Raw genomic sequence first — 27,477 nt, 5'->3', positions numbered from 1 at the left:
AAAATATATACCTGAAAGCAAAAGTGCACAATAGTCTGCAGTGACCAAGCAAGTAGTAAGACCTAAAAAGACATCATAAAGTTTCTAATGAAATAGTGTCTACTTAGACTTAGATACCCCTCCTCACCTACTTCCTATTACACTTCCCTCATTCACTCCAAAGCTAACCTTATCAAAGGACTGAAAAATCTGAATATGGGCAAGAGACTGGCATACTTTAACAATGACTCTTTAGTCACTATCAGGCCACTCCATCAGCTGGGGCCCTATTTGGGGAGTCCTGAGATTCCCAAACAGACATGATGGGCCTAGACCTCAAATAAATCCCTCTCTCCATTGTTACCGGTCATCTGTATCAGGAACAATATAATAGACCCTTTGTGGGCCTGCATAGGACCCTGCCTTCAACTTGGATCAACAACAGTAGAGAATGTTCCATCCTCCAAAGGTAGGATGGACAACATACTCTATACTATACCTGAGCAAGATGGGTCGATAGTGGAGCAGCATGGAATGTGCCTACTCATTACCACAGAATGTAATCCTAGATCTACAGGGATGCAGACATCACATAGGCTCCTAAGCTGAATATGGGACCCAGATCACATCAAACGATGGGGTTTACTGCCAACAATGTTTATACAACTTTCCCATATTAGGGAGCTACTCTCTTCCCTGATCCAGCTTTCTGGTCCTTTTTCCAGCCATGACATCATCTCCCCAGACAATAACTTGGATCCACCTGCATATAAGATGTCAGGCTCAGAAAACAAAACAAAACAAACTAGTATAGTCACAAGCCCTTTGGAATATACCTAAGATAGGCCTACTATCTATCTACAAAATGGAGACCCCCATATCTTCATCTGGAATATTCTAGCACTTAGGTTCATGATTAGTCGAACAAATTGATAATACTAAAGTTGAAAACAGTATAACACATACTCACAGAACTAATGGTAGAAAGCTGAGAAGATAGCATCACTGTTATGCAAGACTTTAATGTCCCCAGCTCCACTATCAGACAATGTTCTCGTGCCCTCACTTCCATATATATATATATATATATATATATATATATATCACTCTCATCAAAATGAAATAAACAAAACTCTAAAAAACTTGTAGTAGAAAGCATACCTTTACTTTGTTAATGCTCAAAAGTGATGCATTTAGGAATTCTTCAGTTAATCTCTTCCAAATAGCAGCTTTTCTGAGATCAGAATGTACAATAAATTTTTCGTAGATTCTGAAATGTATTTAAAAAACAGCATCAGTTAAAAGTTATATTAATGAAGATCTATAATGTATTAGTTTATATTTTGTCTACCCAAAGAACACAAAAACACCTATCTGAAGAAATCTATGCACATTTACATAAACTGCAGCACTATTTGTTGTAACAAAATTTGGATCAACCCAAACTTCTAAGGATAGATGAGTGGTTAGAGAGGTTGTAGCATATAAACATAATAGAATACTACTCAGCTGTAAAACATGATGAAATTTTCTACTTTGATACTGCTTAGATGGAACTTGAAGGTATTCTTTTTTTAAAGCTCTAGTTGTCTTTTTTCTAATATTTATTTATTTCCTTTTTGTTGCCCTTGTTTTTATTGTTGTTGTTGTTACTGATATCATTCGATGGCACAGAAAAAAATGTAGAGGAGGGGAAGATAGAGGGGGAGAGAAAGATAGACACCTGTAGACCAGCTTCACTGATTATGATGCTACTCCCCTGTAGGGCGGGGAGCCATGGGCTCAATTAGGATCCTCCTGCTTGTCCTTGCGCTTAAGCTGCTGCACTACTGCCTGACTCCGAAATTATTCTTATGTGGAATAAGCCAGAAGGATGAATAGTAGATGATCTCACGCATAGATAAAACTTGAAAAGTAGGGGGTGAAAAAACTTTTTTTTGTTACCAGATTAGCCTTGGGACTCTGTACCTTTGCAATTGCAGTATGCCATCAGACTTTTTCTTTAAGATAGATGGGTAAGAGACAGAGAGAGATAGAAGGAGGCAGAAAGTGATGGAAAGGGAGGGAGGGCGGTGCAGATGGAGATGCTGGCCATTGAGGTTGGCACCACATGGCTTAACCAGGTGTGCTCCTGGCATACAATGGGGCGTTCACATGAATAAAAATTTGAATTGCCTTGCCACCTCAGTCTTGGATCCTGGGTCATCTCTTTCTTTCTCTCTCTCTCTCCTCTAGCCCAACAATATTTCCATTTTATAAATAAAAATATTTTTAAAAAGCTATCCTCTGGTCACTGGAGTCAGACAGTAACGACAATAGCAGCACCGCTCAGCCCGTGTGCCAATCTGCTCTGCCTACACCTGCAGGGAACTGTGCTTCCAACTCACGCAGCGGGCTGCAAACTCTCAGGAGAATATCTAGCTGCGGTTTAATAGGCGAGAGCTCGAACTCTCGCGAGTGTGGAGACGGAGTAACGGAGGCGTGGATGGGAGAGAGTGGTGGAGCGGCTTAGAGTCTGGGTCATGGCCTGCCTTGTGCTGCTGGGCCGCCGTTCCATAGGCAGCAGGGGCACGACATGAGAGAGCTCGTCCATCATGTAGCGGGTCTCCAGGACGAGACAGACCCCAAACTTCCAGCTCGCCCTGAACTTCCTCTGGTTCAACTTCAGGTGAGGTGCATGGCGCTGGGTCTCAGGTCGCGCGGGCTGCGGGTTGGGCTGGCAGCCTGGGGGCGGAGCTGCTCCTGAAGGCGCTCCAGGTGCTTGTCTGCCTAGAGAAAAATGGTCTTGTCATGCTCAGACCTGGTGTCAGTGTGGTGGTGTATGTGGTGTGTGTGAAACTAGATCCTCTGCAAGCCGTTATTAAATATCTAATCTTCTTCTAGCGTTTGCCCTTCTTTCATAGCCAGTCAACAGAGTCAGGTTGAGCCTGCTGTAAAGTTTGGAGACCTGCTTTGAATCTGGAGAGGTGGCAGTCGTTGACTATGTGGGTCATAGTCTGTCTGTAGCCGCAGGGGCAGTTCGGGTGTCTCTGGCTCCCCAGCGATGGAACATAGAGGCGCACCGGCCATGGCCTGTTCCATAGCGATTGAGGAGGGCCCAATCTAATATCTAAATATCTAATTAGGGAAAGAAACACAACTGCTCTTGGTGACACCCACCCCCTGCACCTTTCATCCGCTCTCTCCTTGACCCTGCTTTGCTTTTTCTTTTTCCAAGATGCTTAGCAGCACGTTTTTATTGTTGACTGTGTCTCTTCTGTTCCAGCTCCTAAAACTGCAGCTTGCAGGAAGATAGTTATCTTGGGCTGGTTTGGTTTTCTTTCTTTTTTTTTTTTTCTTCTTTCTTTTTTTACCTCTTCATTCCCACAGTTAGAAAGTACACACCAAAGTATAAAATGCAGCTGATAAAACGATATCTCACAGAATTCATTTTAAAAGTTGTATGCAGTTTAGAGACTTGGGTGAAATCAGAACCAGCTTTCTCCTGTTTTTCTTTAAACAAAATAGAGATTACACAATAAGTTTTTGAAATAAACTTGATACTGAAATGTAACTTACAACAGTGTCTGAACAAGTTTTATCAAACAGAATGCTGTATGCCATGTAACTATTTTACTAATATTTCTGAATAGAATTAGGTAGGTAGACAGCATGTTAAGTTTTGAAAAGATAGAAATTATCTCATTTTTTTCTTTTAATTATAATTTTTATTAGTGATTTACACAGTTATGAGATAACAGGTATAATTCCACAGCTTTGCCACCACCAAAGTTCTGTGTCTCCATCCCCTCCACTGGAAACTGCAGTAATTCTCCCACCACAGATATGGGTTGACTATTGTGTCTATAACTACCTCTATATATTTATATATACTTGCTCATTTTTTCTCTGGTCCTGCCTTCTCTTCCTTAATTTTTTAAATTATCTTTTATTTGTTTATTGGATAGAGAAATCCAGAAAATGAGAGGGAAGCGGGTGATAGAGAGGGAGAAAGACACCTGCAACCCTGCTTCATAGCTGGCAAAGCTTTTCCCCTGCAGGTGGGGACCAGAAGCTTGAACCCTGGTCCTTGTGCATTGGAATATTTGCATTCATCCAGGTGTGCCACCACCTGGCTCCCTCTTGTCTTCCTCTCTAAGTCACACCTACATCTATTTCTACTTCCAAATGTCCTTCTTTTATCCTCTTCTCTGGGTCCTGATGGAATTGGAGTTCAGAACCCTGTAGTCATCTTCCCCTAACATTTCTCCCACTTTGGGACCAAAATTATTTTTGGGGCCAGAAGATGGGAGTTCTGGTTTCTGTAATTACTTTTCCACTGCACATGGGTGTTGGCAGATCTGTCCATACCCCCAGCCTGTCTCTTTTTCCCTAGTGGGGTAGGGCTCTGGGGAGGTAAGGTCTCGGGAAAAGTTTTGCAAGTGGTGAAGCAGTGCTGCAGGTGTCTCCCTATCTCTTATCTGGAGGAACATGGGAGGCTATTAGAATAGTCTGGTTACACATATGACAGTATAGATAAAAAATAATGGATTTTTTTCTTTTAGATTTCATCAATTCTTGGACATCAACAGCCACAAAATAGAAAAGATAATACAAGGGTAAGTAAATTTTATATGTTTGTATTTTTGTACATATTAAGAATTCTATATGCATGTATCATTTTTAAAAATCACATTCTTGGGGGGATGATACTTTTTAAGATTTTTGTCACAGTTGTAAAGGTCCTTATTCCCCTGTGACAGGTGTCAGCACAACATAATTTCACCAGCTTTCATATTCTTCTGCTATAGGCCACAGGGTTTTCAATATTTTTCTTAACCCTTTCCCTGCCTCCCTCCTTTAGAATCCTTAGGGAGCTGCTGCAATAAGGCATAACTACAGTTTAATCCACTGTAACAGGGAGATAGCACACCTGGTCAAGAGCATAATTTACAGTGTGTAAGAACCTGGGTTCAAGCCCTCCACTACCACATAGAAGCTACTTGATGGGGGAGGCTTCACAAGTATTGAGGCAGTACTCTGATGTCTTTCCATCACTTTCTGTCTCCTTCCTTCTCTCTCTTTCTGTGTCTTACCCCTCTCTCTTAAAGAAAAAGTCTGATGTTATACTGCAATTGCAGAGGTACAGAGTCCCAAGGGCAATCTGGTAACAAAAGAAAAAAAATTTTTTTCACCCTCTGTTTTTCAAGTTTTGTCTATGCATGAGATCATCTACTATTCATCCTTATGGCTTATTCCACTTAAGAATACCTTCGGAGTCAGGCAGTAGTGCAGCAGCTTAAGCACAAGGACAGGCAGGAGGATCCTACTTTGAGCCCATGGCTCCCCCCCCTACAGGGGAGTAGCATCATAATCAGGGAAACTGGTCTACAGGTGTCTCTCTTTCTCTCCCCCTCTGTCTTCCCCTCCTCTACATTTGTTTCTGTGCTATCCAATAATATCAGTAACAACAACAGAAACAACAAGGGCAACAAAAAGGAAATAAATAAATATTAGAAAAAAGACAACTAGAGCTTTAAAAAAAGAATACCTTCAAGTTCCATCTAAGCAGTATCAAAGTAGAAAATTTCATCATGTTTTACAGCTGAGTAGTATTCTATTATGTTTATATGCTACAACCTCTCTAACCACTCATCTATCCTTAGAAGTTTGGGTTGATCCAAATTTTGTTACAACAAATAGTGCTGCAGTTTATGTAAATGTGCATAGATTTCTTCAGATAGGTGTTTTTGTGTTCTTTGGGTAGACAAAATATAAACTAATACATTATAGATCTTCATTAATATAACTTTTAACTGATGCTGTTTTTTAAATACATTTCAGAATCTACGAAAAATTTATTGTACATTCTGATCTCAGAAAAGCTGCTATTTGGAAGAGATTAACTGAAGAATTCCTAAATGCATCACTTTTGAGCATTAACAAAGTAAAGGTATGCTTTCTACTGCAAGTTTTTTAGTGTTTTGTTTATTTCATTTTGATGAGAGTGATATATATATATATATATATATATATATATATATATATATATATATATATGAAGTGAGAGCACAAGAACATTGTCTGATAGTGGCGCTGGGGATTGAACCTGTGACCTTGAGCCTAGGACATTAGAGTTTTGCATAACAGTGATGCTATCTTCTCAGCTTTCTACCATTAGTTCCGTGAGTATGTGTTATACCATTTTCAACTTTAGTATTATCAACTTGTTTGACTAATCGTGAACCTAAGTGCTAGAATAATCCAGATGAAGATTTGGGGGTCTCCATTTTGTAGATAGATAGTAGGCCTATTTTAGGAATATTCCAAAGGGCCCGTGACTATACTAGTTTTTTTTTTTTTTTTTTCTGAGCCTGACATCTTATATGCAGGTGGATCCAAGTTATTGTCTGGGGAGATGATGTCATGGCTGGAAAAAAGGACCAGAAAGCTGGATCAGGGAAGAAAGTAGCTCGCTTATATGGGAAAGGTGTATAAACATTGTTGACTGTAAATCCCATCGATCTGATGTGATCTGGGTCCCATATTCAGGTTAGGAGCCTATGTGACCTCTGCATCCCTGTAGATCTAAGATTACATTCTGTGGTAATGAGTAGGAACATTCCATGCTGCTCCACTATCGACCCATCTTACTCAGTTGTAGTATAGAGTATGTTTTCCATCCTCCCTTTGGAGGATGGAACATTCTCTACTGTTGTTGATCCATGTTGAAGGCAAGGTCCTATGCAGGCCCACAAACGGTTCTATTGTATTGTTCCTAATAGAGATGACTGGTAACAATAGAGAGAGGGATTTATTGGAGGTCTAGGCCCATCATGTCTGTTTGGGAATCTCAGGACTCCCCAAATAGGGCCCCAGCTGATGGAGTGGCCTGATAGTGACTAAAGAGTCATTGTTAAAGTATGCCAGTCTGTTGCCCGTATTCAGATTTTTCAGTCCTTTGATAAGGTTAGCTTTGGAGTGAATGAGGGAAGTGTAATAGGAAGTAGGTGAGGAGGGGTATCTAAGTCTAAGTAGACACTATTTCATTAGAAACTTTATGATGTCTTTTTAGGTCTTACTACTTGCTTGGTCATTGCAGACTATTGTGCACTTTTGCTTTCAGGTATATATTTTGTCCTAATTTATGGATACATGTGAACATATGTCCTATCTCATGGAACCCAGTCTGTATCTAGGTTTTGGGTTTTGTTAGGAAGTGAACCACCTGGAATGAAATTAGAGAATACTATGATTAAGGAAAGGCCTCACCCCAGTAATGAGGCTGAAGGGTTGACATTCCACGCCAGACGTCTCTGAACATAGTCTGAAGTGAAGAATGCTGAGGTGGTACTTGTTGCATTGATGAGGTTGGGATCACCAGATGCAAAATCATTAGGTATGACTTGAGAGAAGCATGCAGGAAAGTGAGCCCCACCCTAGAGGTTTCAGGACTGGGGACAATATAGGCTCAATAGAGGAAGTGGGATGTTCCTGCTGTCGTAGGGTTTATGAAGGCAATAGGTACTTATAGCTGTAATCAAATTATTTGACGGTTGGGCTAACTTTGAAAATCCCATTGTTAGGAATTTCTGTATCATATAAAACATCACCATAATTTATGTCCTCGGGCATTATTTATATATAGCTGTGTTTTATAGAGTAACACCATCAGTTGCTTCTGTTCTCCTTGGTCTAATCTTTTAGGACAGTTAACGTTTAATGGTCTGTGCATTCAAAAGTTTGAGACATTCAGTCAATTTTTCCTCTCTCATAATAATTAAATAGTGATTTATGTGACTGCAAGTTAATAGGAGTGTACATAAACACCATTCCCACCACCAAAAGACTGTGTCCTATTCCATCCCCCCCCCTTGATGCTGAGCATCCACCCAAACACTCCCCCTAGAGATTTTACTTTGGTGCCCTCCACTAGATTTAGTCAGATCCTGCTTTTAGTTTCCCTTTCTGTTCTTTTTCTCAACTTCTGTTTATGAGTGGGATCATCCCATACTTGTCTTTGTCTTTCTGGCCAGCCCTTTTTCTATATACTCTCAGGTGTAGAGTTCCCAGGATACAGTTGAGCCAGGAGCCCAGCTCTGCTAGAGTATGTCTCCTCCTTCCTGAGAACTCTCATCCTTTAAAAACAGTCTCTCTCTAAATGCAATGTATTTCACTTATTTATTATGTTCCTTGTTATTTCTTTTTTGTTTTTTAACTTGTCTAACATGAATATTTACAAATGAGGAGACTGAATAAATGGGTACAGTTCTTCCTCCCCTCACCCCCCATTATCACTGGGGCTCAGTCTGCACTACGGATCCACTGCTCCTGTGGCCATTTTTTGATACAACAGAGAGAAATTGAGGGGGTAGGGGCAGATATAGAAGAAGAGAGAAAGACACCTTCAGGATTGCTTCCCCTGTAGGTGGGGAATCAGGTACTCGAACTGGGATCCTTTCATGGGTCCTTGAACTTTGTACTGTGTGTGCTTAACCCTGTATGCCACTCTAGGTGCCTGTATAGTCCTATCTTATTTACCTCACACAAGGCCTCCTGACCTCCAGAGCTGTGGCATAATAAACTCTTGTATTTAAGCCACATCTTGTGATGGCAATCTGTATTATCTTGCTATGTCAGCCTGATGAGAAATTATCCCCAAAAGGATAATGCTTGCAACCTTATTAATGATGAAATTATAAGCTTATAATGATAGGTATGACAATCTTAGTAATTATCATGACCAGAAAGTTTATTAACTCTTTTCTGTTCCCCCCAGCATCTTGCTGGGTGGGTGTACATCATAAAGAAGACTACTTGATCATCACAGACCAATTAGTTATTTAATTATAATTGGGATAAAAACTATTATATTCATAAAGCACTATACAACATATAGTAAGGAGAACATGTCTAATCATTAGGTATCAGAGAACTTCTACCTACCATGAATTTATTTATTTTATTTATTTATTTATTTATTTTTTTACAGAAAATATGAGATTTTATTAGTTGGAGTTCAGTTTTTGTAACATGTTGTTTGCTTTTTTCTGGGCATTTTATTACAGCTGCAAATAACAGAGCACATACAGACCTAGAACCCTCTAAACATTTGGAAATAGTTTTTTATGGTTTGTATGAGTTTCCCCAAATTCCCTGGCTTCCCTAAATACAAATAACATTCACATTGCTAGCCAGTAAGTTGTCTTCTATAAGAAAAGAATCCATTGTTGATCTTTCCCCCTCTATATGAGAGGCTCTTTCATTCTGCATTTAGAGCCTTCTTAAGACTTTATAAATATCTGTGGTTGGCTACGAGTGTGACGCACTACACAGCGGCATGAATGAGGAGGTGTAGAGAGAAGGCATATGCTGCTTACTCTGATGTGGTTGAGAATGGCTGAGGCAGCAGCTCTAGGTGAATTTCCTGTTCATGAGGCAATGAAATAGCATTGACCTTCTCATTTACCCATAAATAGGTGAGTTATGAATCAATTCAGGTCAAAGTTCAACAGAGTTTAGTTTGCCCTCCTTGTCTAATTAAGCTCATTTTGGTGGGGGGAGGGGTTGAGTGGGGTGCTCTATAAAAGTTCTTAAATGTTAATTTATTTAAGTATAGAGATTGATGTCTACCAGAATGACTTTCGTTTTGCAGTGATGATAGATTGGAGTTGATTGCACATTCTTTTTACTTTTTTTTTTTTTAAATTTTCTGTTAAAATAAGCTTTATTTAGGAGTGGACTCTCCTTTTTTCACCCAGGTGCTCTCATCTCATTCAGTCTACAAAACAGTTTTGAGGCACAAAAAAGGGTATTTCAGGATGATTTGGGGTGCACATTACTTTTATTTGGGCCATCTTTGTTATATTTATTCTGCTCCTTTCTGAAGTCCTGTGGTGATTTAGTCTTTGATTTTTTTTTTTAATAAGTAAAATGAGCACTGGAACAAAACTAGGAAACTTGACTTTTCCTTCAAAGGGGATCTTCTAATTCTTTGATGTCTTTAGTTAAGTGAAAATTTTGAATTGAATGTCTTCCAGAAATCAAATTCTGTGAGTGGGCACAATATTATACTCTTCCCCCCCCCCCTTGTTTCTATATCCTGTACACTGGGCTGTGTGTGTATGTGTGCGCATGCGCAAGCATTTGCCTCGCACATAGTTGATTTCACCCCTCCAGGCTGCGTTTTTCATGTAGAGACTCAGAGACAGAAAGAGAGAAGGAGAGATGTCACAGCCCTGGAGCTTCCTCCAGTACCATAGAAACTCATACTCCGCTTCCCCAGAGACCCACCCTACTAGGGAAAGAGAGAGGCAAACTGGGAGTATGGACCGACCAGTCAACGCCCATGTTCAGGGGGGAAGCAATCACAGAAGCCAGACCTTCTACCTTCTGCAACCCACAATGACCCTGGGTCCATGCTCCCAGAGGGATAGAGAATGGGAAAGCTATCAGGGGAGGGGGTGGGATATGGAGATTGGGTGGTGGGAATTGTGCGGAATTGCACCCCTCCCACCCCATGGTTTTGTTAATTAATATCCTTTCTTAAATAAAAAATAAAAAAAATAAAAAATAAAGAAACTCATAGTACATGTGATGCTGAGGCTTGGACATAGGTCATGTGTGGAAAGAACTGTAACCTACCTGCTGAGCCAACTCTCTAATGCTGAAAATTTTCACAATACAATACATTTATTTTTACGTATTTAGAGGATAGAGACAGAATAAAGAGAGGAAGGGGAGGTAAAGAGAGGTAGAAAGTTACCCACAGCACGGCTTCACTGCTCTCTAAATTTCCCTCCTACAGGTGGGGACTGGGAATTCGAACCCAGATACTTGTGCATTATAGTACATGTATTCAACCAGGGTATGTCATCACCTAGCCCCAATTATTTTCTTTTTTTTCTTTTAAAAATTTTTTTATATTTATTTTATTTATTTATTCCCTTTTGTTGCCTTGTTGTTTTATTGTTGTAGTTATTATTGTTGTTGTCGTTGTTGGATAGGACAGAGAGAAATGGAGAGAGGAGGGGAAGATAGACAGGAGGAGAGAAAGATAGACACCTGCAGACCTGCTTCACCACCTGTGAAGTGACTCCCCTGCAGGTGGGGAGCCGGGGCTCGAACCGGGATCCTTATGCCGGTCCTTGTGCTTTGTGCCACCTGCGCTTAGCCTGCGGCACTACAGCCCGATTCCGCCCCAACGATTTTCTTTTTTCTTTTTTTTTTAATTTTTTATTTAAGAAAGGATTAGTGAAAAAAACATAAGGTATAAGGGCCACAACTCCACACAATTCCCACCACCCAATATCCATAATCCCCCCCCTCCCATGGTAGCTTTCAATTCCCCAGCCCTCTGACATACGGCCAAACATCCCTGGATTTACTTTTGAAAGCAATCTGACCTGCCTAGTTTTGAATCCTCATTTTCCTGAGGATCAGTCCTGGAGACAGTGTCATGACAGGACTCATGGAGATCTCTGGTATCAGAGAGCACCTGGAACAGCAGCTGGGACTCTAGTGCCAGGGCAGGAGCAACTTCCCATCCACCCTCCACAGAGTCCACCTGCCTGCACTTTGGTCCTTTTTCCTCCAAAAAGATTTTCCCTTTTCGTCACTGAGAAACTGGCAGCAGACAGGTTACCCAGGCAGGGGGAAAAAAAAAATTAAAAGGCTTTTTTTTTTTTAACCGTAGTGAATGACCTTCTTCTGGGAAGTACAGGCTTTGAACCTGAAAACTCTGTCTGTGTCTGTCTCCTAGTCCACAGAAGGAGCCATTAGGCAGCCAGGTCTCAGGCTCAGACTGGGGTGTTTTCGCCAGGCATAGGCCTGCACAGCGCACTAGGGATTGGGCGGCCTGAGACCCAAATGTTACATTGTAGATGGATTGTTTGCAGTTCTTGCTCCCCAGGACACTGGACAGTCTCAATTCCCTACAGCAAGAAAAAAAGACTCTTGACAACCTTAGAGCAAATGGAGTGGTGGGGAGGGAGAGTGTGGCATGTGTGGGCTGCTCATACCCAGGTGTCTGTGGGGGGCTAGGGGACAGAAGGAGACTGTTTGAGAGGCAGGCTGCAGTCAGGGGTGACCCTGAGTGTTTGCAGGGCTGTGTGTGTGTGTGGTGGCAGGGGGTTAGGGCAGTTCCCCCTGCTGGATGGTGAGATGGTGGCTGGGCTGTCCCAGGGCCCCCAGGGCTGAAGGGAAGCAGCAGGGTGGCAGGAAAGTAGCGCAGGGAGGCACACACAGTAGATGTTAGTTGGGGAGCTGGGGGACAGGGGGCAAGGGCAAAGGGGACATCCTTGAGGAGGTGTCTGGACTAGAGAGTGGGGGGAGCTGCAGGCATGGAAGGTCCCAGGAATCAGGGACTGACAGGACCAGATACCTGCACCCACCCACTGGATAGAAGCTGCAGCAGCCAGAGCAGCAGCCCTGGCTTGCCTAGGCCAAGGGCCCTGAGTGAGACCCCCTGAGGATGAGGAATAGGATGCAGAGATGGAGGAGGAGGAGGAGGAGGAGGAGGAGAGGAAGGAGGGCAGCTGTCAGTAGGCAATGGGATTAATAGAGACCTCCAGTACGGAGGCATGTGTCCAGGCAGGCACCCACCAAACCTCAGGGTGAGCTCAGGGCACCCAGGGACCTAGTGTGGGTATCTGTGGGACGGGGACTGTCAGTCAGTCAGCAAGACTGTGTGTCAGTGCACATGGTGGGACAGGTGCCTGGCGGCCCTTGTCCCCCAGCCCTGGGCTGTCAGATGCCAGCCCCATGCCCAGGCACACCCCACTCTGCCCATAGCCCCTTGGCCCGTCCCACCTGCACCTGCTTTGGCCTGGGGCTCTGGCTCTGGTGGCTGGCCACCACAAGCTTTGGCCTGGGGCTCTGGCTCTGGTGGCTGGCTAGCACCCCTCAGGTCATATTCAGGGTGGGGGTCATGGCTGCTGGTCAACTGGTGGGGCGCGGTCCCCGTGGCCTAGCAACCGCAGGAGCCCTCTGTGATGTCCTAGCCACCGGCATTCTGTGCTGGCCACACTAGCACTGGGCAGCCCAACTGCCATGGCACTCGGTCAGGCAGCAGCGCCCAGATGCCAGGACCCTGGCACAGAGGGTCGGAAGGATGGGAAGACAGTGCTGACCGATGAGGGACCTCAGGGCTGGCAGCCAAGAGAAGAAAGGAGGAGGTGCGCCCGGGATCCAGGGAGCCCAGGCCAGAGATGCCTGCATGCCTGCCTGCCTTCCTGGATGTCTGTATGCTGCCTTTGTCCAGGTAGGTATCTCAGGTCCCCTCCACTCCTGTCCTCTCCTGTCCTCTCCTCTCCTCTCCATCCTCTCCCCTCTCCTCTCCTCTGCTCCTTGCTTCTCTCCTCTTGTCTGTCCTCTCTTCCGGGTGCCCTTCTTATGAGCTCCAGCACTTGTGATGGTTCTCCAGTGACAGCTGCTCACAACCCCATCCACCCCCTCCCTTCCCCTGAGGTGACCCAGCTCACAGGTTCACTGGCTCACCCCACCCACACCCACACCCACACCCACACCTCCCAACACATTCGCTGGTTCAGCCCCTCTGCCCTATTCAGCCGAACTGGCCCCTTTGCAACCTACCTGTGCAGCGTTGATTGTCTTCATCATTCAAGGAGAGATCTCCTTTTGTACTTAGCTTGGTTGACTGGTGGATGGATGGATGATGGATGGATGGATGGCTAGATGGATGGATGGATGGATCTATGGACAGGTCAATGGATTGGTTTAGTAGAGGCAGAGCAACGTCTAGGGGTAGTTGAGACCGCTGGTGTCAGAGCTCTAGTCTGGTGTCAAATGTCATACATTAATTCATCAATAACAAATTTGAATAAGTACATAAATAAATAAATAAATATAAAAAATGGGTTAAAACATACATGGCGTCTTAGCCTTTCTGCATATGGTATGCTGGGAAGATCTTAACAAGGAAAGCATTGTCCTGAGTAGCCCCTTGAAATAGTGGGATATTTCATTTTCCTTTCCTTTTCTTTTTCTTTTTTTACTTTCTATTCTCTTGATTATTTATTGGAATAAATCGTCAGGAATGGAGAGGGAAGGGAGGGATAGAGAGTTTGAGACACAGAGAGACACCTGCAGCACTTGTCCACCACTCGTAAAGATTTCGCCCGGCAGGTGGGGACCAGGGTCTTGAACCCCAGTCCTCCTGCACTGTCACATGAGTGCTTAACTGGGTGTGGCACCACCTGGTACCCTTGATGGGACAGTTTTTTTAGCAATGAAAAGAAATTCTCATGGCAAGGTAATAAATAAACGAAGAAATAAATAAAAGTGCATTGACATTAACTCAGTGGAAAGACACAGGGACATATACATGTCTGTTACCTGTATTACTAATTCATTTATTGATTGATTGCCTCAAGGGTTTATGGCCACAGCTCAGTGCCTGCGCCTCGAATAATCCACAGCTCCTGCACTCCATATGTTCCCCTTTCGCTGCCCTTGTTGCTCGGTCACTGTGGTGGTTATTATTGTTGTGGTTGTTGTTACTGACCTTGCATCAGACAGAGAGAAAAGGAGAGAGGAGGGGAAATACAGAGTGGGGGAGAAAGATAGAGCCCCTAAAGACCTGCTTCACCCCCTGTAAAGAGACTCCCCTGCAAGTGGAGGTCTGGGGGCCAGCGCCCAGATCCTTCCACCTGTCCTCTCTTTTCTCCAGGGCCAGAAGCCTTAACCTTCTGACATACCGCCAAACATCCCTGGATTTACTTTTGAAAGCAATCTGACCTGCCTAGTTTTGAATCCTCATTATCCTGAGGATCAGTCCTGGAGACAGTGTCATGACAGGACTCACGGAGATCTCTGGTATCAGAGAGCACCTGGAACAGCAGCTGGGACTCTAGTGCCAGGGCAGGAGCAACTTCCCATCCACCCTCCACAGAGTCCACCTGCCTGCACTTTGGTCCTTTTCCCTCCAAAAAGATTTTCCCCTTTCGTCACTGAGAAACTGGCAGCAGACAGGTTACCCAGGCAGGGGGGAAAAAAAAATTAAAAGGCTTTTTTTTTTTAACCGTAGTGAATGACCTTCTTCTGGGAAGTACAGGCTTTGAACCTGAAAACTCTGTCTGTGTCTGTCTCCTAGTCCACAGAAGGAGCCATTAGGCAGCCAGGTCTCAGGCTCAGACTGGGGTGTTTTCGCCAGTCATAGGCCTGCACAGCGCACTAGGGATTGGGCGGCCTTAGACCCAAATGTTACATTGTAGATGGACTGTTTGCAGTTCTTGCTCCCCAGGACACTGTACAGTCTCAACTCAGCTACAGCAAGAAAAATAGGCTCTTGACAACCTTAGAGCAAATGGAGTGTTGGGGAGGGAGAGTGTGGCATGTGTGGTCTGCTCATGCCCAGGTGTCTGTGGGGGGCTAGGGGACAGAAGGAGACTGTTTGAGAGGCAGGCTGCAGTCAGGGGTGACCCTGAGTGTTTGCAGGGCTGTGTGTGTGTGTGGTGGCAGGGGGTTAGGGCAGTTCCCCCTGCTGGATGGTGAGATGGTAGCTGGGCTGTCCCAGGGCCCCCAGGGCTGAAGGGAAGCAGCAGGGTGGCAGAAAAGTAGCTCAAGGAGACACACAGTAGATGTTAGTTGGGGAGCTGGGGGACAGGGGCCAAGGGGAAAGGGGGCATCCTTGAGGAGGTGTCTGGACTAGAGAGTGGGGGGAGCTGCAGGCATGGAAGGTCCCAGGAATCAGGGACTGACAGCACCAGATACCTGCACCCACCCACTGGATAGAAGCTGCAGAAGCCAGAGCAGCAGCCCTAGCTTGCCTAGGCCAAGGGCCCTGAGTGAGACCCCCTGAGGATGAGGAATAGGATGCGGAGTTGGAGGATGAGGAGGAGGAGGAGGAGGAGGAGTAGGAGGAGGGGAAGGAGGGCAGCTGTCAGTAAGCAATGGGATTAATAGAGACCTCCAGTACGGAGGCATGTGTCCAGGCAGGCACCCACCAAACCTCAGGGTGAGCTCAGGGCACCCAGGGACCTAGTGTGGGTATCTGTGGGGCGGGGACTGTCAGTCAGTCAGCAAGACTGTGTGTCAGTGCACATGGTGGGACAGGTGCCTGGCGGCCCTTGTCCCCCAGCCCTGGGCTGTCAGATGCCAGCCCCATGCCCAGACACACCCCACTCTGCCCATAGCCCCTTGGCCCGTCCCACCTGCACCTGCTTTGGCCTGGGGCTCTGGCTCTGGTGGCTGGCCACCACAAGCTTTTCCTGGGGCTCTGGCTCTGGTGGCTGGCTACCACCCCTCAGGTCATATTCAGCGTGGGGGTCATGGCTGCTGGTCAACTGGTTGGGCACCTTCCCCGTGGCCTAGCAACCGCAGGAGCCCTCTTTATGTCCTACCCCCTGCATTCTGTGCTGGCCACACTGGCACTGGGCAGCCCAACTGCCCTGGCACTCGGTCAGGCAGCAGCGCCCAGATGCCAGGGCCCTGGTACAGAGAGTCAGAAGGATGGGAAGACAGTGCTGACCGATGAGGGACCTCAGGGCTGGCAGCCAAGAGAAGAAAGGAGGAAGTGCACCCGGGATCCAGGGAGCCCAGGTCAGAGATGCCTGCATGCCTGCCTGCCTTCCTGGATGTCTGTATGCTGCCTTTGTCCAGGTAGGTTTCTAAGGTCCCCTCCACTCCTGTCCTCTCCTGTCCTCTCCTCTCCTCTCCATCCTCTCCCCTCTCCTCTCCTCTGCTCCTTGCTTCTCTCCTCTTGTCTGTCCTCTCTTCCGGGTGCCCTTCTTATGAGCTCCAGCACTTGTGATGGTTCTCCAGTGACAGCTGCTCACAACCCCATCCAACCCCTCCCTTCCCCTGAGGTGACCCAGCTCACAAGGTCACTGGCTCACCCCACCCACACCCACACCCACACCCACACCCACACCCACACCCACACCTCCCAACACATTCGCTGGTTCAGCCCCTCTGCCCTATTCAGCCGAACTGGCCCCTTTGCAACCTACCTGTGCAGTGTTGATTGTCTTCATCATTCAAGGAGAGATCTCCTTTTGTACTTAGCTTGGTTGACTGGTGGATGGATGGATGATGGATGGATGGATGGCTAGATGGATGGATGGATGGATCGATGGACAGGTCAATGGATTGGATTAGTAGAAGCAGAGCAACATCTAGGGGTAGTTGAGACCGCTGGTGTCAGAGCTCTAGTCTGGTGTCCAATGTAATACATTAATTCATCAATAACAAAATTGAATAACTACATAAATAAATAAATAAATAAATATAAAAACTGGGTTAAAACATACATGGAGTCTTTGCCTTTCTGCATATGGTATGCTGGGACGATCTTAACAAGGAAAGCATTGTCCTGAGTAGCCCCTTGAAATAGTGGGATATTTCATTTTCCTTTCCTTTTCTTTTTCTTTTTTTACTTTCTATTCTCTTGATTATTTATTGGAATAAATCGTCAGGAGTGGAGCTATATATTAGCTCTGGGTTGGAAGGTATCCTAATGGTTATACAAAGAAACCCATGTGTCTGAGTCTCCAAAGTCCCAGGTTTAATCCCCTGCAGCACCATAAGCCAAAGATGAGCCATGCTCTGTTAAAAAAAAAAAAAAATATATATATATATGCATATATGCTGTCCTTATCCTCTAGACTATTTATAGATATTTTCTCCTGAAGTATTTATGAAGTAGTATCACAGGATGAATGTTGAAGAGGGAAGTGTGGAAAGGAAAGTGGAGATAAGAAGAAAGAGTCACAGACATCTGCAGTACTGCTTCACCACTTGTGGTCAGGACCAGGGACTTGAACCTGGGTTCTTGCACATGGTAAAGTCTTTGTGCTGTCTGCACTATTTCCTGGCCCACTCAGTTGAATCTTCATGGGTTCATAAGTCCAAGGAGTACAGCAAACCTGATCAAGTATTTTTGTTGTCGTTAATTTCTGTAAAAGTAAATTTCCTTCTAGCAGAGGAATCAGATGGCCAAAGCTGGCTAGAGCAGCATGTGGTTCATTAGTACTGGACAACCAAGTCCTCCAAGTTTCCTCATAGTTTACATTTGCACTCCCAATTTAGCTTCTGTCTGGTAAGAACCTAAAATTTTCATTTAATGTAAACAGAAAAATAAAACTTTTTTTGCTTTGTTCTTTTGAATGCTTTTGTTTTGATTTGTGATTTAAGTAATTTCCTGAAATTTAAGCTTTCTTTTTTATATATTTTTATTTTTTTATTTAAGAAAGTATTAATTAGCAAAACCATAGGGTAGGAGGGGTACAATTCCACACAATTCCCAAGACCCATTCTCCATATCTCACCCTCTCCCCTGACAGCTTTCCCATTCTCTATCCCTCGGGGAGCATGGACCCAGGGTCATTGTGGGTTGCAGAAGGAAGAAGGTCTGGATTCTGTAATGGCTTCCCCGCTGAACATGGGCATTGACTGGTCGCTCCATACTCCCAGTCTGCCTTCTCTTTCCCTAGAAGGGTGGGTCTCTGGTGAAGCAGAGCTCCGAGACACATTGGTGGGGTCTTCAGTCCAGGGAAGCCTGGCCGGCATCCTGATGACATCTGGAACCTGGTGACTGAAAAGAGAGTTAACATATGAAGCCAAACAAGTTGTTGAGCAATCATGGACCCAAATCTTGGAATAGTGGAGAGGAAGTGTTAGGGGGATACTCACTGCAAACTCTAGTGTACTTCTGCTTTCAGGTATATATTTTGCAGTAGTTTACGGATACGTGTGAACATATGCTCTCTCTCACAGAAATTGGTGTATATCCAGGTTTTGGGACTTTGTTAGAAAGTAAACCACCTGAGATGGAATTAGAGTATACTATGAAAGGAAAGGTCTCACCCGAGTAATGAAGCTGAAGGGTTGTCATTCTACATGTGAAGTCTCTGGACACAGTCTGAAGTGAAGCATGTTGAGGTGGCAATCGTTGTGTTGGTTAGGTTGTCATCGGCAGATGCAATATTATTTGATATGGACCAAAGTAATAACCCTGAGGTACGGGGTAGAGTTTCAGCTACCTGGTACATTGGGGGGTGGGAGTGGGTGGGAGGGATGGGTCACAGTCTTTTCGTGGTGGGAATGGTGTTTATGTACACTCCTAGTAAAATGTAGTTAATACGAGAAGGGTAAATTTAATTGTATGTCTTGAAGTTTTTCAAAACACAAACTGAATCTTTTCTCAATATATGCAGTGTAATTCATATGCAGACTCTCTCAAAAGCCTATACCAAGTAGATCAGAAGCAACCAATAGCACAGATATATACAAGATACTGGGTACTGTACAGCAAACCCTAACAAAAGGATTTTTCAAATTTAACCCAATTACCAAATAATGTGATTATAACATTAACTATCCATTGTCTTTTTGAACCCTAATACAGCAGGAACCTCACATCTCCACTATAGAGCCTCTACTTCCCCCAGTCCTGGAACCATTGAATAGGGCCCATTTTCCCGTATGCCTCTCCCAAATTTAAGCTTTCTTTATTAAGAATTCCAATGGAACAGTTTTTAATCCTTTAAAGATACGTTGAAGTATTTTACCTGATTGACCAGAGCATAACTCTTTCCTGCATCTCTATCCAGTGTCAGAGATAGAACCAGAGTCCAGTACTTCCAAGTCCTGTGCTCTGCCTGCTGAGCTGCTTCCCTGGCTACTAAGTAAAAATTTTATTAAGTTTTAATACATTTTGATTTGTTATACTCAAGATGACTAAATTGGTACATATTAGACACATTTTTTAAAATTCATTTGCATGGAAATAGTTACATTATTTTTTTTTACTGGGGATTAATGGTTTATAGTAAATGCAGTTTTTATATGTGTGAAAATTCTCAATTTTCTAGAAGATACTCTCACCCTGAACCTAGGTTCTCCTCCACCATCATGCACCAGGACCTGAAGCTTCTCCCCTAGAGTCCTTTATTTTGGTGCAATATATATTTTAAACATTTGTCTATACCAGTAATATACATAAAATTGGTTGATTTAGTGAAACAGGACTACTGCTGCACCTGTGCAGTGCTAGAATCCCAGGCTTCATACTCAAGCCATTGAGCCATATCACTGGCCACTGCTTTTAATGACTTTTAAGTAAATATGTCAACTGAAAGCTCTTTTTTAATTTTTTATATTTATTTACTTTCCTTTTTGTTGACCTTGTTTTTATTGTTGTTGTAGTTAGTATTGTTGTTATCATCATTGTTAGGACAGCAAGAGATGGAGAGGAGAGGGGAAGACAGGGAGAGAAAGATAGACACCTGCTTCACCACCTGTGAAGTGACTCCTCTGAAGGTGGGCAGCCAGGGGTTGGAACTGGTATCCTTACGCCAGTCCTTGTGCTTCAAACCATGTGTGCTTAACCAGCTGACTCCCTCAACCGAAAGTTCTTTATGCCAGTACCCATTATCATCTGAAAGTAAGAGAGGACACTTCTAGTATATGTTTATTTGTTTATAGATTATTGCTTAATTTACAGCCAAATTGCATATGTTTTTTGAGGCTTGCAACTATATTTAATGGAAACCTTGGTATCTGCTAACAGGGAGCAGCTCTTGTATAACTTTGATCCATTCTATGTTCCAGAATTGTTGTTATGGAAACATAAGATATTTGTGAAACTTTGTGCTAAGTCCTGTTAACTGAATAATGCGAATTTTATTAGTGGGGTGCAGGATTTTAGAAAACATTTCATAAATAATTTGGGTTGAAGGAAAATTACATTATAAGATTACATAAAGTCTTAGTTGTGCACCCTTAGAAATCAATATCTAAATACACTACATTAAGGTTTCTAGAATTCTATCTTTCAACATCCATCTTTTACTTGATTTACCTTCCCTTTTTCTCATTTTTCTCTCTCCATAAATTTTATCCTAGTCTAAAAGTTTGTTTTATTAAGTTTGTTCACTGGTTTCTCTGTAAACTACCTATGGATGAAATAGGCAATTTATCTTTTCTTTCCCCATATGATTTACTGCTGTGATATATATATTTGCTTTTTTAATTTTTTATTTCATTTATGAAAAGGAAACATTGACAAAACCACAGGATAAGAAGGGTACAACTTCACACAGTTCCCACCACCAGAACTCCACATCCCATCCCCTCCCCTCCCTTAATAGCTTACCTATTCTTTAACCCTCTGGGAGTATGGACACAAGACGATTGTAGCATGCAGAAGGTGGAAGATCTAGCTTCTGTAATTGCTTCCCCACTGAACATGAGGTCGATCCATACTCCCAGCCTGACTCTCTCTTTCCCTAATGGGGCAGGGTTCTGAGGAATCAGAGCTCCAGGACACATTGGTGGGTTTGTCTGTCCAGGGAAGTCTGGTTGGCACCATGCTAGCATTGGGAACCTGGTGGCTGAAAAGAGAGTTGGCATATAAAACCAAACAAATTGTTGACTAATTATGAACTTAAAGACTGGAATAGTGCAGATGAAGAGGCGGAGGGGTGTCTCCATTTTGTAGATAGTTAGTAGGCATGTTTTAGGTATAGTCCAAAGGGTGGCTATACTAGTTTTTTTTTTTTTCCCTGAGAGCCTCAAATCTGAAATGTGGGTGGGTCCAAGTTATTGTCTGGAGACATAATGTCTTGGCTGGAAAAAGGACCTACTGCTGGGATTTTCTTTTTTGCTGTGTTAAGATCTCACTTCAATACAAGAGTCCTGGTTTACTCCTCATTTTTCTTAAACAGAGCAGACTGTGCCCAGACCCAACAGCAGAGAATCTCAGAATATAGATTCTGTTCACAAAAATGAACATGAGTAATGCCACATAGTGTACAAGTGCTATGATTTTCACATTTTCACGTAGGTTAAAGCATAACATTGACCTTCTTAGAAATGGACAGTGTAGTTGAGTCGGGCTTTAGCACAGCGGGTTAAGCGCAGGTAGCGCAAAGCACAAGGAACGGCATAAGTATCCCGGTTCGAACCCTGGCTCCCCACCTGCAGGGGAGTCGCTTCACAGGTGGTGAAGCAGGTCTGCAGGTGTCTATCTTTCTCTACTCCTCTCTGTCTTCCCCTTCCTCTCTCCATTTCTCTCTATCTTATCCAACAATGACAACAACAATAATAATAACTACAACAATAAAACAACAAGGGCAACAAAAGGGAATAAATAAATAAAATAAATTAAAAAATAAAAGAAATGGACAGGGTCAGGTGGTGGCACACCTGGTGGAACACACATGTACAAGGACCCAAGTTCAAGCCCCTGGTCCCTACATGCAAGCGGAGAACTTCACGAGTAGTGAAGCAGTATTACAAGTGACTTTTTGTCTCTCTCCTTCTCTGTCACCTCCTTCCCTTTCATTTCTGGCTGTCTGTATCCAATAAAAATAATACATAAAAAGCTGGACAAATTGGACTATCCCATATGTGAAGGAATTACTTTGATAATTGATAATGCTATTTAGACTTCCAGATATCACAATATCATGAGTTTTACAGTAATCAAATAAAAAGAATTGATATCTTTTATGTTCCTATTGTCTGACCTCTTTTGCACATAGTTCTAAACTTTTTGTTAAATATTTTTGGCATGGGGCTTGGCAGTGGCAACTTAGCTGAATGCACACATTACTATGCACAAGGACCCAGGTTCAAATCCCTGGTCCCCATTTGAAGGGGGATGCCAGCACTCACATGGGGTGACTCCCATCCAGGATAGGTAAACTACCAGTTCCCCTCACTAGCACAGGGACTCAGCAATAAAGAAAAGAGACATCAAGGAATATTTTGATGGATCAACTCATTTATTGGGGGTGGGTTTCGGTTAATATAGAAGGTTAAACAAATAACAGTTTTCACATACGTCAGAATTCACAGGTTTTTTAAAGGCAGGGGGCTGGTAAGACAAGAGTTGATATATAAAGATCAAAACAGTCTTCTGATGCAGGCATTTAATAATCTAAAGGTGTTTGAGAGAAGAATAGAGGTTGAACCAGTAAGGTGATATAGAGAAGGAAGAAAAAGGCTTTAAGCACATCAAAAGGGCTCCACTAAATAAGGTTTTGGGGTCTTTTCACTTGTCTGGTGTTAGGAGTCTGTGACAGGATGTGTTCTTCCTTTGTGATCAAAAGGTGAAGTGGAATGTGTGCACTTTGAGTGAGTGAATTCTAAAGCAGGCAACCATTTCGCTGGCAGCAGGGAGAACTAAGAGAGAGAGGGTGTAGGCATATTGTGAATTTGGGAGTCTAATAAGGGCAAGCTGAGTCTGATAGACTTTTCTCTCTTGGCTCATCTCTATGGAGAGAGGCTAATAAGAGAGGTGGCTTTTCAGACCTCCATCTGATGATGTTGGGAGCTCCCCCTAGGCTCTACCGAGCTTTCACATAGTCCCACAGGGGGAAAGCTTCATAAGCAGTGAAGCAGTGCTGTAGGTATCTCTCTCTCTCTCTCTCTCTCTCTCTATATATATATATATATATATATATATATATATATATATATATATATATATCCCCTTCCCCTCAATATTTCTATTCTGTCAAAAAAAATACCATATTTAAAAAATATTCTTTGGCATTACTATAGTGAAATTTCTCTAGACTTACGGTACATTCTTTTTTTTTTCCAGGTTACTTTCAGGGGTAAAGAAGTTATTTATATTTTAGTTGATAGATGGGAAAGGAACTGTGAGAAATAATGTTATAGTAACTCATTTGACACAGGTAAGTAAGTGGGAGGTAAGGATTACAGAGAACTGACTTTAAAATAATTGCAGTTTGCTTCTGTTGTGGAGCTGCCTGCAATTGGTACTAGAACAGATAGCTGCATATGGCCAGGTTGTGTTTAGGCTCCAGGAGTTCATTGATGAAGTCATGGGTCACAACCTGAAAACATGTTACCTGGAAATGTTTCCATTCCTAAGAAGTCAACTGAAGCTCCCGTTAGAACATACCAGTGTTGTCCTTCCACTCCTGAAGTCTCTGGACACAGTCTGAAGTGAAGCATGCTGGGGTGGCACTCGTGTTGATTAGGTTGCGATCAGCGAACCCACAACGACCCTGGGTCCATACTCCCAGAGGGATAGAGAATGGGAAAGCTATTGGGAGTGGAGGGGATATGGAGATCGGGTGTTGGGAATTGTGTGGAGTTGTACCCCTCCTATCCTACGATTTTGTTAACGTCTCCTGTCTTCAATAAATAAAAAAAGAAAAAAAGAACATACCAGGCTTTCCTGTGGGCCCTGTACAAATATTTTATTAGTTTCAAAGAAGAACAGACAGATATTGAAAAGTGCATCATCAATAATGGTATTTATTTATTTTTTCTTTTAAGGACAGTGTTACTCACATTTCTGGGCAGTGTTGTAATTTTTTAAAATTTAACAATGAAAACAGCAAGGGCAACAAAAGGAAATACCAAATACTAAGAAAATTAAGTCATGGTTTTTGAGTTAACCTTAGTTTTTAAAACTGTATTTCAGAAGTATAATCTCCTACCTCTTTAAAGTGTGTTGCCACACCTCACCTCCTACTAAAGTGCTAATATTCTTCCACCAAAGTCTACTATCCCCTTCCAAAACACTCCTTCCACCACAGTCTTTTGTGATAATCTCAGTTTCAAACAAAACAGTTGTCTTCATTTGGTTTTGCTTATTCCCTTATTTTTTTTATAGTCACCAAGTGAAAGAGAGCTGTTATTTTGTCCTTTTATATATTTTTCCTTTGGTATTTCTTTTAGGGTTGGTTTTCTTGGTAGTAAATTCCTTTATCTCTTGGTTGTGTGAAAAGCTTAACATTACTCCTTCAAACCTGACTGATAACCTAGCTGGATAGCATATTGTTAGGTGGACGTCTGTTCCATTAATGATTTTGAATTTGTTGTGCCAGTTCTTTCTTGCCTTTAGAGTTTCTGTTGAGAAGCTAGCTGGCAGTATGAATGGGATTTTCCCTATAGGTGATTCTTTGCTTTTTGTTAGCTGCTATTGATATTCTCTGTTTATATTTGATCTTGACCAGTTTAATTTCTGTGTGTCTTGGTAAGTGTAGGATTGGATTTTTTTTTTTCTATTCCAGGTTCTAGGATCTGAAGTTCTGTCTCCTTCAGTTTGGGAAAATTCTTGGCTAATCTTTTTTCAATTAAAAGTTCTCTGTTTCTTTTCTCTGTCTAGCCCCCTAGTAATGCAAATGTTGTTCCCCTTAGTGGTGTCCCATAACTCTTTTGTTTTTTCTTCCCATTTTTTAAAACAATTTATTTTGTGTTGCTGATTTTTGTGAATCTCTTCCACTACCCTTTCCTAATGCTCACCACTCTGACTTTCAGCTTCTGTTTTTTACTTGTTTGCAGATAGACTCCACTATATTTTTGTAGGCCAGTTACTATATGCCTCTGATTTCTATTATGACTTCTTTCATACTTTCTCTAAAGGCTTTATTGACGTTTTCAGAAGAAAGGTTTGTTTTTATTTCAGTGAGAATCCTTAGTACTCAGGCTTTGAAGTCTCCTTTACGAGATACATAGCATTTTTGACTTTGGGGATTTCCTTAAACTGCTGGCATGGTCCAGGATTGGAGGCCATTTCCTCTTTATTATCATTATGTTTGAGTCTTTGTGAGGACAAGGACCAGGTATTTGTGTTTGAGCTGACCAGGGAAGTATCCAGGGTTCTGTCTCAAGTGCCCCACTTAGGCTATAACACCTATAATCTACCATATCAGAAGTTTGAGATTAAAGGTGTATCAGAGACTGGAGTCCTTCTTCCTGGTTGCACTCTCATGGTTAGTTGCTATAAAGACTTTTTTCTAATATGACTGATTTAAAACTGCTACTGCAGTTCCCATGTGTTCTTTATCTTATTTCCCCTTTCCCAGTTGTAAAGTTGTGAGCACAAAGTTGGTAATAGTTTAAGGTGTCACGATTTTTGGTTCAGCCTGCTTACTTACCTAGCTAAAGTTCTGTGTCTTAGTGGTTTCTTCCAGTTATGGTTTATTGTCTTGTATTGCGGCCATGGGTCTTAGAGTGCTGGATTGACTGGTGGGAATCTGGAGTTGCAAAGAAGGGCCAGGAGGGCACTGAAGAGCAGAACTACAGGGTGCTGGGCAGGCTGAAGCAGGGTTACAGGAAGACTTGAGGGTGCTGCACTGGGCAGGCTGATGGGGAGGAACTTCTTTACCTGAACTGCTGTCCTTTTTGTAAAAGCCTAGTTGCAATCTAAGACCATTTCTATAAAGTGTTTTATGTGTGTGTTATGATTTTACTGTGTTTGTATAGAGTTGAAAGCAGACAGACCACATTGGCTTCTTGGATCTATTTACATTGCTGCTTGATTAAAAGGTTTCAAAATTTGCTTGACAGTTATGGAAATATGAATAAATTCATTTTTAAAAATACTTTAATTCTGTATTTTAAAACATGCATATCTCTGAAATTCCAAATAGTACACAAGGACTTATGGTGACATTTGTTTTTTCCTTCTGGGCCACTTCCCCAGTTCAGTCTATCTCTTGAGGTTATATGATTGGTTATCTCTGCAGCATTGTACGCAATAGCCACTCATTTGTAAGTGGTTTGACAATGTATATATCAAGCTTTCTGAAACAGCAGTTCTTTTTTAATATAGATCACTTTATCGAGAGTGAATATTGATTTCCAAGATTGCTGTACAGTTTTATCTCCCCATAATATGTGTGAACACACCACACACACTACCAGCTTGTCCTCATCCAGCAAAGTATTCTGGGCCTTCACTTTACTTTCAAGCCTTTCTGCATTCCTTCATTCCATATTTAAAATTTCATCCTTTATTTTCACTTTTGTTGTTTATAAAATGTGGGTCTCTAGAAAGGTAGGTGAGATCATTTATTCTTCTGACTTATTTCACTTAACATGACTCCTTTGCTATTTCCATCCCAAATATAGCAAAAGAAATTTTTTTCCTTTTTTGCTGACAGGGCTGCTCTTGAAAGCTTTTTGTGTTGCCCACCCCCTTTTCTTTTTATCTGCTTGATAGAGACACAGAGGGGGAAGAAACCTACAGCTCTACTCTGCCACTTGTGAAACATATCCCCCCAAACTTCAGATGAGGGCCAGGGGCTTGAACCCAGGTTGTCATACAAGATAATATGTGCACTCTTCCAGGTATGCCACCAACAAATACAATTTCATCATGTCCTATAGCTGAGTAGTATTCTGCTGTGAATATATACAAGTTCCTTTTTTTTACTTATTCCCTTTTGTTGCCCTTGTTTTTATTATTATTGTTGTTGTTGTTGTTGTAGTGATTTTGTAAGATGTCACCCCATTATTCTCTACAGGATTATGGATTAGTAAATGTATGCTTTGCCAGAAGTGTGTAAATATTTGTTTTTCCACACTCTTGTTATCAGACTTTTAGGTATAAACTGGTAAGGTGGTGTAGCCTTTTTCCTCTTGACTGTTTGCTACTGCTATTAAAAATAGTACTGTGAAGGCCTGTGTTCCCATAACCCAGCTTCCACAAACAGTGTTTCCTACATAATTACAGTATGCTGCCCAAACTAGGAAATCAGTGTAAATATAGTGTGTTAAATCAGTCATGAG

The 27,477-nt window shown here is 42.7% G+C and overlaps 1 protein-coding gene across 22 annotated transcripts in view; it reads left to right on the top strand.

Moving 5' to 3' along the window:
• Positions 1–2,465: 2,465 nt before the first annotated feature.
• The window catches only part of LOC107522969 (rho GTPase-activating protein 20-like), a 114,677-nt gene continuing 89,665 nt past the window's right edge, over positions 2,466–27,477 (top strand). For 20 of the 22 annotated variants that reach the window (XR_009546533.1, XR_009546529.1, XR_009546541.1 and 17 more), the window contains exons 1-3: positions 2,466–2,647; positions 4,524–4,577; positions 5,803–5,911. The gene's annotated coding sequence lies outside the window, so the exon portion shown is untranslated. Of the gene's footprint in view, positions 2,648–4,523; positions 4,578–5,802; positions 5,912–7,174; positions 7,194–20,445; positions 20,465–27,477 lie in introns of those variants that run through there. The other 2 variants (XR_009546548.1, XR_009546549.1) reach the window with 2 other exon arrangements.

The sequence above is a fragment of the Erinaceus europaeus genome, chromosome 20, assembly GCF_950295315.1.
Source record: "Erinaceus europaeus chromosome 20, mEriEur2.1, whole genome shotgun sequence".
In the NCBI taxonomy this organism is placed as follows: domain Eukaryota; kingdom Metazoa; phylum Chordata; class Mammalia; order Eulipotyphla; family Erinaceidae; genus Erinaceus; species Erinaceus europaeus.
This window is presented reverse-complemented; position numbering and strand designations above follow the sequence as displayed.